General features: G+C 42.7%; 1 protein-coding gene across 1 annotated transcript in view; it reads right to left on the bottom strand.

The window, feature by feature from the left end:
- LOC145359963 (glutamate receptor ionotropic, kainate 4-like) overlaps positions 1–11,186 on the bottom strand; it is a 273,024-nt gene extending 261,838 nt beyond the window's left edge. Inside the window, exon 1 of the mRNA XM_080214862.1 lies at positions 10,899–11,186. The gene's annotated coding sequence lies outside the window, so the exon portion shown is untranslated. The remainder of the gene's footprint in view (positions 1–10,898) is intronic.
- Between the last annotated feature and the right edge of the window lie 1,476 nt (positions 11,187–12,662).

The following is a 12,662-nucleotide window of genomic DNA, read 5'->3' as shown; positions in this document are numbered from 1 at the left end:
ATTGTCTGGATGTCAGTAACGTGAGACGGACGGGCCCACAAGGTAAGCTTAACCTTGGTCTTTCTCACTGAACTAATACTCAGTTGATCCTTCGTCCCCTGAGGCCCTGTAATGATGGAACCCAGAGATGACTTATGTCCTTGGACACTGACTAGTCCTAAACTGGGAGGTTAGAGTCTCCTGGATGCACTTGTGGTTAGAGTCCCCAGGTTTGTGTATTAAGAAACCGGGCAGTTCGAATCCCCCAGTTGCCCTGGTGGTTAGAATCTCCAGGTTTATTTATTAAGACACTGGGTGGTTAGAGTCCCCAGGTTTATTCAGTAAGAAAGTGGAGGGTTCGAGTCTCCCACATGCACCTGGAGGTTAGAGTCCCCAGGGTTTTGGTATATTAAATCCGGGAGATTTGAGTCCCCCGGTGGCTGGGGTTTGAGTCCCTAGGTCGGTAGAATTTGAAGTTCGAGTCCTCTGAGACATAGTAATAGTGGGAATAACTAGGGAAATATTATAAATTAATTGGCAAGATGGAAAATTGATTAGAGGAAATCTAAGGTTGATCTAATAATTTGAGTAGTTTTTGTATTTCAGTGTCTTGTGGTCTGATTGCTTGTCAAATATAGGTGGTTGTTGTTACATTAGATTGAGAGTAGGAGTTGTTAAAGCCTGTTCATCCTTGTAGAGTATTTATTAATTTGTTTTCAGAAAAAAAGAAGTAAAGGTTGGGAATTAGGTAAAGTTGGAGAAGTAACCGAAAAGTCAAAGCTGGCCAGCTGGGAGTTTAGAAGGATGAGGGGGGATCTTATAGAAACGTATAAGATAATGAAAGGGATGGATAGGGTAGAGGTAGAGAAATTCTTCCCGCTTAGAAAGGACAGCAGGACTAGAGGGCACAGCCTCAAGATAAGGGAGGGTGGGGGCACAGTTTAGATCGGAGTTGAGGAGGAACTTCTTCACTCAAAGGGTGAATCTCTGGAATTCTCTGCCCGTTGAAGTGGTGGAGGCTGCCTCGCTAAATATATTTAAGTCACGGGTAGATAGGTTTCTGATAGACAAGGGAATTAAGGGTTATGGGGAGAAAGCGGGAAAGTGGAACTGAGCCACTTCAGATCAGCCATGATCTTATTGAATGGCGGAGCAGGCTCGAAGGGCTAGATGGCCTACTCCTGCTCCTATTTCTTATGTTCTTACGTTCTTATGATAATGCACATTGGAGAGGGATCAGTAAATGTGATGATGGAGGGAAACCCAACACTTGGGAAATGTTGAAGTGGGAATGTGAGAATCATGAGAAGGAGAAAAGAGAGAGAGTGGAACAAGAGAGGTTGGAAAGGGAGAGATGACACCGAGAAAAAAAGACTAGAGCGACAGGCTGAACAACGGAAAGACAAAAAAACCAGAGGTACTGCCTGACATAGCTGGCATGCCATTGTTGTTCCAAAGTACTAAGTTTTTCTTCTGCTCCACTGTTAATCCGGCCCCTTTCCTGACTGCTCCCCCTGATGACCTCCCACAACCCCCTCATGATTGCTTACTTCAGAATCACTTTTTGACCTCGCCTTGTTCTGACCTTACTCACCTTACCTTCTCCAGAGCTTACCTTGTATGTTGGTAGCAGTTCCTACCTCTCTCCCTCTGGGAGACCCATTTCTGGCTACTCAGTTGTAAACAATACTACCATCCTGGAGACAGCCACATCGACCCTTCAGTCTCTGCGCAAAAGGCTGACCTCTTTGCCCTCACCTGCGCCTGCATCCTCGCTGCGAACAAATCCGCAAACATTTATACTGACTCCCGTTACGCCTTCGGGGTTACCCACGATTTCAGCCAATTATGGGCCCATAGATGTTTCCTTACCTCTTCGGGGACTCCCATCCAAAACTTCCCTTATGTTCGCAATCTTCTCCAAGCCATCCTCGTCCATCAACAACTGACCATTATTAAATGTACCGCCCATGCTGCCGATGGCTCGGCAGTGACCACGGGTAATGCTAGGGCTGATTATGCCACCAAAAAGGCTGCAACAGCCCAAACTAACACAGTGCCCACCATGAATAAACAGGCAATAAATCGCTCACCTTCTTTGAACACACCCAGCATGCCAGATATAGTCACTATTCAGCACTTATAGGGGGACGCCATGCTTCTGAACACGATTTTTGGAAGACACGTGGATGTTCGCATTCTGCGTCAAAAGGCCTCTGGGTCACTCCAGCTGGCCAAGTTTGTATCCCAGATACATTACTGCCTTTATTGATTGATTGTCTACACTCTGACACCCACCTTGGGAAGGAGGGAATGAGTGGAATATTGCTTCTTACCTGGTGGCACCCCCAACCGGCCAAGGCTGCTCAGTCTCACATAGCATCATGATTAACCTGCCAACAAAATAACATTGGCCAAGGAATAAAGTGCTCACCAGGGAAAACACCCTTGTCGGGTGGCCCATTTGATTGTATTCCGTTGGATTTTATCGAATTACCGCATGTGCAGTGTTATAAGTATTGTCTTGTAATTGTTGATGTGTTTAGTAGATGGATGGAGGCTTTCCCAACTACAAATAACAAGGTCTCGACAGTAGTAAAGTTGTTATTGAAAGAAATAATACCGAGATTTGGGGCACCCCAGCAGATTAGCTCGTACAATGGCCCCCATTTTGTAGGGAACTGTGTGACATATTACACATTCAGCAGCAGTCCAACTGTGCCTACCACCCCCAGGCAGCAGGAACAGTGGAAACAGTTAATGGGGCCCTTAAAGCTAAGCTAGCCAAGCTAACATCTGAAACTAAATTGTTTAAAAGTCTTACCCTTAGCCCTCTACCACATGAGAATAACACCCCACTCTACCACTGGACTGTCGGCTGCGGAGATAATCTTTGGTAAACCAAGTAGGACGCTCTGGGATGCAAATACAAGCCAGCCCGCCCACTCAGATAGATTTACACGTTATGGGAGACAAATACAGAAGTACTTCCGACAGCTAACATCGTCTTTAAAGTTTCTTCATCCACAGGTACAGTGTGCCTTTGGATCAACTCCACGGACACCAGATCAAGATTCTGACCCACAGGACTAATTCTCTGGACCACAGATAGGAAACCTCATGCTAATAAAGAACTGAGATCAACCCAAACTTGGGCCATGGTGGAAAGGACCGTTCCAAGCCCTCTTCCAGACTCCAGCTGCAACCAAGGTTCAAGAACAACCTCGCTGGATACATCTGAGTGACTGTAAACAGTGGATACCAACATCCACTAATAAATCATGAAGTTTATCTTCACCTTCTTCGGCCTTTCCGCTATTTTCCTGGCACCCGGACAACCAGGGAAGGAAGCCTAAAAGATGGATTGAGTAATGGACAATTTCACTTTTAACACCTTTTTGTACATGTCTTACGAGTAAGCTGTAAAGTTTAATGTAAGCACATGTTGGGTCTGCTCATACGTACCACCACAGGCCAAAGAGGGAATCCTCCTATTCCCTATTCCGCTCAAACCCCGGGAAATGATAGAATGGATTTTGTATCAAAACAGGACTGATTGCGGAATAAGAAATTCCTCCCAATTTCCATAGAGGAAATTGGCTAATTGACATCAGCAGTGATGGATCTACAATGAAGAAGGGGGGGGATGCACTCTATCAACTTTTAAGATTACCAACCCAACTATAATAGGTCAGAGTCTCCAACCCACTTCGTTGTAAACAATCAACATCTGCCTGATGAGAAACGAAACCAAATCCGTTGGCCGTAGCTACTGCATTTAGAAGTTTAATGTCACCACTCTCAGTAGTAGTATGGTAAACCTGAGGCCTAAAGTCCATTGCCTACAGCCAAATCATTTTGGTTTACTATGGGGGCTCCATTCCAACTCGACCCAGTTCTATTAAACAAAATGGTAGTGTACAATGGCACCTATTTTGTCTGTGAAGATAACGCCTATCCTTGGCCTCCCTGGGACTGGTCTGGATCTTGCTATCCAGCGTATGTGGTCCCCTATGTCCGGCACTATGACTCCCTGCATCTCCACCTCAAGATACACCTGTTGAGATCGGGCCATCACCGGAGCTGAGCAATTTTGGATGATAGCCTTTCCTACCTATGGGACAGCAAGGGCAGCTCGAGAGCTGATCAATATGGCTCCAGCTCTTGAGAAAATAGCTAATGATACTGCGGATGGATTAGAGGATGTCAGCACTACTATCTCTGAAGTTTCAGCTGAAGTCATAGCTATACGGACGGCGGCACTCCAAAATCAAATGGCTTTAAATTACTTGTTGGTGGCTACCAGAGGCACCTGCGCCCTAATAGGTTCTGAGTGCTGTACATACATTCCAGGCTCCTCCGACAATATCATTGATATAACTGAGCACATTAAAAAGACAGCTGACAAAATTAGAACCAAGGGGCAGAACTTTAAGGACTATAATCCTCCTGGCTGGTGGCCCTTTGGTAACCTCTTTGGGGACTGAGGAGGAATGATATTGCATTTGGGACTCATTATTCTGGTGGTTTGCTTATTATTGTTCTTGCTACAATGTGTTTGTTGATGCCTGACCTATAACAGAGCACAAACTCCTCTCTAAAGGTTAAAGTTATCACGAAATGATAACAGGAGGGAATGAGATATTAAGGGGTTAACATCGCATGCAACTAAGAACTTTTGAGTTTATTTCAAAATGACAAGCTTAAGGCATCTGTGATTAATGAATTTACCCTTTAACAGTTCTCTTTTTTTCAACATATTATGACCTTTGATATGGTTAACCTGACTAGAACAAAGGATGTGTTGTGATTAGCTATATTGTATCAGATCAGCATAAGGATTGTAAAAGCTACATAAAGGAGGACATAGAACTCTACAGTGCAGAAAGAGGCCCTTCAGCCCATCGAGTCTGCACCAAACACAATCCCACCCAGGCCCTACCCCATATCCCTACATTTTAAACCCACTAATCCCTCTAACATACGCATCCCTAGACACTAAGGGGCAATGTTAGCATGGCCAATCAACCTAACCCACACATCTTTAGACTGTGGGAGGAAAGCAGAGTACCCGGAGGAAACCCACGCAGACATGAGGAGAATGTGCAAACTCCACACAGACAGTGACCCGAGCCGGGAATCGAACACAGGACCCAGGAGCTGTGAAGCAGCAGTGCTAACCATTGTGTTACCGTGCCGCCCTTTGTTTGGCGCGCCTTTGCTACCTGACTCCCAGCACTGAGTGGAAGTTATGTAGCAAAGGTTTGCCAACTTACAATGTAAGCAGAATAAAGAACTTTTGAATCAGACAGCGGTTGGTGTTTGCCTTTGTATCAAGGACGAAGAGTCTCGCGAGAAACGAATTAACACACCCATCTTCCGTACAATAATTTTACTGTGTAGAATAATGAGGCATTACAAGTTATTTTGCACCCCAGATATTACCACTGTCTGACCTTTAAGTAATGCTAGTTTTAACTGTGATAGCAACACCAGTTCGAGAGGCTCAAGCTCCCTTTTCTATCTGACCTGACAAACAAATCGACAGTGCTATTTGGTATCATCTTTATCTGCAAAGTTGCTTTCAAATGATGGCAATTGATCCTATATCAGCTACCTTCATGCAAATCTTTTCTATATTCAAAGAACAAAGAACAAAGAAAATTACAGCACAGGAACAGGCCCTTCAACCCTCCAGCCTGCACCGACCATGCTGCCCGACTTAACTAAAACCTCCTATCCTTCCAGGGACCATATCCCTCTATTCTCATCCTATTCACGTACTTGTCAAGACGCCTCTTAAAAGTCACTGCTGTATCTGCTTCCATTACCTCCACTGGCAACAAATTCCAGGCACCCACTACTCTCTGTGTAAACATCTGCCTCGTACATCTCTTTTAAATCTGCCCCTCACACCTTAAACCTGTGCCCCCTAGTAATTGACTCTTCCACCCTGGGAAAAAGCCTCTGATTATCCACTCTGTCCATGCCTATCATAATCCTTCTATCAGGTCACCCCTCAACCTCCGTTGTTCCAGTGAGTACAAACCAAGTTTCTCAAACCTCTCCTCATAGCTAATGCCCTCCGTACTAGGCAACATCCTGGTAAATCTTCTCTGTACCCTCTCCAAAGCCTCGACATCCTTCTGGTAGTGTGGCAACCAGAATTGAACACTGTATTCCAAATGCGGCTTAACTAAGTTTCTATAAGGCTGCAACATGACTTGCTAATTTTTAAACTCAGTGCCGTGGCCAATGAAGGCAAGCATGCCGTATGTCTTCTTGACTATCTTCTCCACCTGCATTGCCACTTTCAGTGACTTGTGTACCTGTACACCCAGATCCCTTTGCCTATCTCTCAAGGGTTCTTCAATTCACCCTATATTTCCGATCTGTATTAGACCTTCCAAAATGCATTACCTCACCTTTGTCCAGATTAAACTCCATCTGCCATCTCTCCGCCCAAGTCTCCCACATCTGTATCCTCTGATGGTCCTCATTGCTATCTGCAATCTGCAAACTTGCTAATCAAACCAGTTTGATCACTACCTGTTCACTATTGGATAGGCTAAAGTTCTTTCTAATTCCCAAGGGGTAACTACATTGTACAAGCCTTTTCAAAATGTGAATCAACAGACTAAAATGTTGTAAGCAAGCTGCCTCAGAACAGAATGTAAAGAAATGAACTCTTAGTCAGCCTGATCCCAATATCTCACTTTTCTACTAATCTTCGCTACAATGGTTAGTTGAACAGTGCCTATTATGGAGGCCTTTCAGCTGTAACACCCATTGCTGCATCAAGGCTGTGATGAGTGGTTCTAACTGAGTGTCAGTGAGCAGGTTCTTGATAGTACTTACATTAAAAAGTAGCAGCAATCACGACAAGGACTGCAGCAGCTCAAGGTAAAGGCCCAAGAGAACCAGCATTACTCACATCCAAAGAATAATTTTAAAAATATAATTGCAGTTTTTAATTAAAAATAACTTGATAGCAGGGCAAACTCTGAAGAAGATGCAAGAGTTTGTAAGAGGATTTTGACAGATTACAAGAGTAGCAGATAGCTGGCAGTTGTTCAATTTAAATAAGCATTGCACTGTAGTGATTCTGTGATTTTCTGAAGTACTGCACTTTGGGGAAAAGGGATAATGCTAAGCTTCTAAAACAAAATGGAGGAACGCCAAAATCTAGGTCTGTAGATAATCAATCTTTAATGAGTAAAGGTGGGAAAGACTATTAAGAAGGTGAATGTGAGTCTTGCAGGAAAATGAATATAAAACCAGGTATGTGAATTTGGACAAAATATCAGTTTGACTGAAATATTATGTATCCGGGTGATCAACTTTGACAAAGGATCGTCTGGACTCGAAATGTCAGCTCTTTTCTCTCTTTACAGATGCTGCCAGACCTGCTGAGCTTTTCCAGCATTTTCTGTTTTGCTTACACATTCCAGCATCCGCAGTAATTTGCTTTTTTTTAACACAAAGGATACGACAGTCATACAAACATTACAACAATCATTCAATTAAATAAAAAGCCAAAGGTTATAGCTGTGAAGATAACTCAATAAACCCTTCACTCAGAGGGTGGTGGGTGAGTGGAATCAGCTGCCATCGGTAGTGGTGGAGGCAAATTCGATAGTGTCTTTTAAGAGACTTCTGGATGAGTACGTGAGACTTAATAGGATTGAGGGTTATAGATAAGCCTAGTAGGTTGAGATATGGTCGGCGCAACTTGTGGGCCGAAGGGCCTGTTTGCGCTGTAGTTTTTCTATGATTCTATGAATTGTCTTTATTTACCAGACAAAAAAGACTAAGGGGGAATGGTTTGGTTGGCAAATTGTTAAAATGAGGGGACAGATTCAGATATTAACAAAAATTGCAGCTAAAATACGATTCATAAAGATTTACAATATCACAGTGACAATTGATAGAGAAATTTGATTATTTAAAAGGGTGTTAGATATACATTTCTCAAAGAAAAAGACAAAAGGGAGTAAAAACAGATTATAGCAGGTTAGGTGCAACTGAACAACTAGAAACGATGTGTTCCTTGGGCAAACCTTCATTGATGTAACTTCTACAAGTATCTATTACTCTAGTAGATAACAGGTGCTTCATGTTATTTTTTCTGAGTTACATGCTTTTTCTTCTGGTTGTAAGCGCTATGTAACTTACCCTGTCTTTTAACTAACTAGCAACATCAAAATCAAGTGTTATACTTCACCCATAGAATTCACAGGATGCACTGCTGCAAAAAGATGAAACTTTGGTGATGTACCAAATTAGCTTAAAATGTTGAGAAGTGTAAAATATATGTGCTACGAATAAGAGTTATGTCACTGTAAGTGCTTTTCTTACTTTCAAATATTTAACCACAAATTTTATCAAAATCTCCCAGTTCACTCAAAATAAAATTTGAGGGAAAAAGCTTTAAATGACATATTTTCAAATCTAAAATGTAAGACTTCTTATGCCAAAACTGCAACTGAGATTAATTGTGAATGGGACCAGTATATAGGCAGCAACTATGGTGCAAGACCAGTCTACAAACAGCAATCAAAAGTAAATACAGCCAAATAACATGAAACAATTTGACACAATACTCATTGAAGTGATAATCATCCCATTCCCTCTTAACCAATGGAGATTAATTTATGAACAAGCGCTGTTTGATGCATTTCAGAATGAAGGTCTTTGTGATCTGAGGTAATCCACTTTGGCAGAAATAATAGGGATTATTATTTAAGAGGCGGAAAGCTGCAGCATGCTATGGTGCAGAGGGACCTGGGGGTCCTTGTGCATGATTCACAAAATCCCCGTCTGCAGGTGCAGCAGTTGGCCTTTATAGCGAGGGGGATAGAATATAAAAGCAGGGAGGTCTTGCTGCAACTGTACAGGGCACTGGTGAGACCACAGCTGGAGTACTGTGTGCAGTTTTGGTCGCCACACTTGCGCAAGGATATTTTGGCCTTGGAGGGAGCGCAGAGGAGGTTCACAAGGCTGATACCGGAGATGAAGGGGTTGGACTATGAAGAGAGACTAAATAGACTGGGGTCTGTACTCGTTGGAGTTTAGAAGGATGAGGGGGGATCTTATAGAGACGTACAAGAATGAAAGGGATGGACAGGGTAGAGGTAGAGAGATTCTTCCCGCTCAGAAAGGATAGCAGGACTAGAGGGCACAGCCTCAAGATAAGAAGGGGGACGCAGTTTAGAACGGAGTTGAGGAGGAAGTTCTTCACTCAAAGGGTGGTGAGTCTCTGGAATTCTCTGCCCGTTGAAGTGGTGGAGGCTACCTCGCTAAATATATTTAAGTCACGAGTAGATAGGTTTTTGACAGACAAGGGAATTAAGGGTTATGGGGAGAAAGCGGGAAAGTGGAACTGAGCCACTTCAGATCAGCCATGATCTTATTGAATGGCGGGGCAGGCTCAAAGGGCTAGATGGCCTACTCCTGCTCCTATTTCTTATGGTATTATGTTCTTATGTAATATTCAGTGCAACGTAAGGTAACCTAACACTTTCCGATTTAGTTGTCTTAGCATGCACATTTATATAGAATCAGAAACCCTACAGTGCAGAAAGAGGCCATTTGGCCCATTGCATCTGCACCGACCACAATCCCACCCAGGCCCCAGCCCCATCTCCCTGTATATTTACCAGCTAACCCTTCTAACCTACACATCCCAAGACACTAAGGGGCAATTTTAGCATGGCCAATTAGCCTAACACGCACATTTTTGGACTGTGGGAGGAAACCAGAGTACCCAGAGGAAGCCCACGCAGACATGAGGAGAATGTGCAAATCCACACAGACAGTGCCCCAAGCTGGAATCGAACCCAGGTCCCTGGAGCTGTGAAGCAGCAGTGCTAACCACTGTGTTACCGTGCTGCCCACAAATATAATTCAACTGAACAGCACAACTGACCTGCCCCACCCACCCCCGCCCCCCGTTTGAATAGAAAAAATGCATTTCTGTTGTTATTTGTTCATCTGTAAGAGTAACTACTGTAAGCTTTAGCATTTATTTACAATGCTATTTGAAGATGTTTATATTCAATCATTAGCACTAAAATAACCTGAATTAAACTAGCAGTTTTTCTTTCTAGCACCGAAAGAACCAAAATTGTTGGTTCAAATACTCTAAAGATGGCAGTATGTGTACAGTTCAGACGCAGACAAGGCAGTATCTATGACAGGTGCCAAAGCCACAAGGATACTCAGTGAGAGCAGAAGGTAGGAACAGGAAGCTCTTTGTTGCCATCCCACAGAAGCCTTTGCGACATTTGCTCAGCCATTAGAGCAGGGATTTTGCTTTTAAAGAAATCTGATTTACATCGAACACATCAGCATATAGTAATGTTAAAAAGTCTTATATTCTGTATATTTGATAATGTTGAAATTTGTCGACAAATAACTTTCTCAAAATGTAGGATCAAAGTTAATCATTAAATATTCAGGGCATTGGTTAAATATACGACAGTAAAGACCCTTGTGTCTCAGCATTTTCAACTGAATTTAAATAGATTGGCAAACACTCGAAACTCGGCTGCAGTCGGCACGAAGAACCGAAATGACGCTGAAAATTGTCTCTGCGATTCATTCAAATACGGTCGCTTTGTGATTCTCAATTTGCGATCCAGAGATTGTTCAAATCGTACTGGGGCACTCGGCATGAAACAGTCCCGTGTGCAGTGTATCATCGAAACGGAGTAATGCTGATGTGAATAATGTGAACGATCTAATCCCGTTAAAAACGAATGACATTTGAATAAAAAGTGCCGGAAAATTAAGAATTGTAAATACTTTTGCACAAATTCGGGGCCTTGCAACCACATTCCTTCCAATGAGCGTGACAGTGGCAATCAGCAAATAACCATTTGACCCGCAATTCTGCAGTAAGAGACACAGTCACTCACCAATAATCTGGAACATGAATCCTCTTTATAAAAAACTTGTGTCAAATTCTTCATGAATGCAAGAGTTAAAATAATCCAAGGATTTGCTTCCGTTCTTGCGCTGAAATCGGATCAAAAAGCGGAGCTGCAATTTACACAAAATATTTAATCCTCAAAAACCAGTCTGACAATAATATTGCAGCTCCATGCCTTTCAAAACCAGGAACGAAATATAGATTCGGATTTAGACAAAGATGAATCTGCAAGCTCGGTTAATAATTTCTCCAAACGTGCCTAAAAACCGAAGTAGATTTCAAGCGATACAGGCATCAAAATTCAAGGAAACACCGCCCCCAAAGCCAAGCTGAGAAAAGACAATGAAGAACATCCTTCCACACAGAGTGAATACGCAATAGAGAAGCAGAGCTGGGTAAAGGAGTACCAGGGAACTGAAGAAACTCAGTAATGGTTAATGGGATCTGTGAAACATGCAAGTTGTACAGAGACGTAGATAATGAGCGATGGCTGGATGTCTGTGGCGTCTATGCAGAATACACAAATGTGCGCACTGTCTAAGGAGTATGCATGATGATTAAGAGATTGTGTCTAAATAAGATTCCAGAATGTTACAGGATCTATACATATTGTGCAATCCTAGTGTTTAATTCACTCAATAAGATCTCGCCCCGCCACCGTGATGTCAGTTCGCCCCTTAATATTTTTTGTGCCTGTTTCTAAAAACACAGCGGGAGAAACATGAAAGTTGGGCGTTGCTGACTGGGGCAGCATTTATTGCTGTGGTCTGAACTCACATGTGGGCCAGACCAGGTAAAGATGGCATATTTCCTTTCCTAAATGATTTAGAGTCATAGAGGTTTACAGCATGGAAACAGGCCCTTCAGCCTAACTTGTCCATGCTGCCCAATTTTTACCACTAAACTTGTCTCAATTGCCCACATTTGGCCCATATCATTCTATACCCATCTTACCTATGTAACTGTCTAAATGCTTTTTAAAAGACAAAATTGCGCCCACCTCTACTTCTACCTCTCACCACCCTCTGAGTGAAACATCTGCCCCTCTGGACCCTTTTGTATCTTTCCCCTCTCACCTTAAACCTATGTCCTCTAATATTAGACTCCCCTAACTTTGGGAAAAGATGTTGACTATCTACCTTATCCATTCATTCATTATTTTATGGACCTATATAAGATCACCCCAAAGCCTCCTACACTCCAGAGAAAAAAGTCTCAGTCTAATCCAATCTCTCCTTATAACTCAAACCATCAAGTCCCGGTAGCATCCAAATAAATCTTTTTCTGCACTCTTTCTAGTTTAATAATATCCTTTCTGTAAATGAACTGCACACAGTGTGTGCCTTACTAATGTCTTGTACAACTTCAACAAGACGTCCCAACTCCTGACCAATGAAATAAAGCATGCCAAATGCCTTCTTTACCACCTTGTCCACCTGTGACTCCACTTTCAAGGAGCTATGAACCTGTACTCCTAGATCTCTTTATTCTATAACTCTCCCCAACACCTACCGTTAACTGAGTAAGCCCTGCCCTGATTCGATCTACCAAAATGCACCACTTCACATTTATCTAAATTAAGCTCCATCTAACATTCATTGGCTCACTAGTTCAATTAATCAAGATCCCATCGCAATCCCAGATAACCTCTTCACTGTCCACTATGTCATCTGCAAACTTAGTAACCATGCCTCCTCTATTCTTACTCAAATCATTAATATAAATGACAAATAACAGTGAACCCAGCACT

The sequence above is a fragment of the Carcharhinus amblyrhynchos genome, chromosome 29 (assembly GCF_965287045.1).
Source record: "Carcharhinus amblyrhynchos chromosome 29, sCarAmb.v2.hapA, whole genome shotgun sequence".
Classification (NCBI taxonomy): Eukaryota; Metazoa; Chordata; class Chondrichthyes; order Carcharhiniformes; family Carcharhinidae; genus Carcharhinus; species Carcharhinus amblyrhynchos.
The sequence above is the reverse complement of the archived record's forward strand: the minus strand, read 5'-3'. Positions and strand labels throughout refer to the sequence as shown.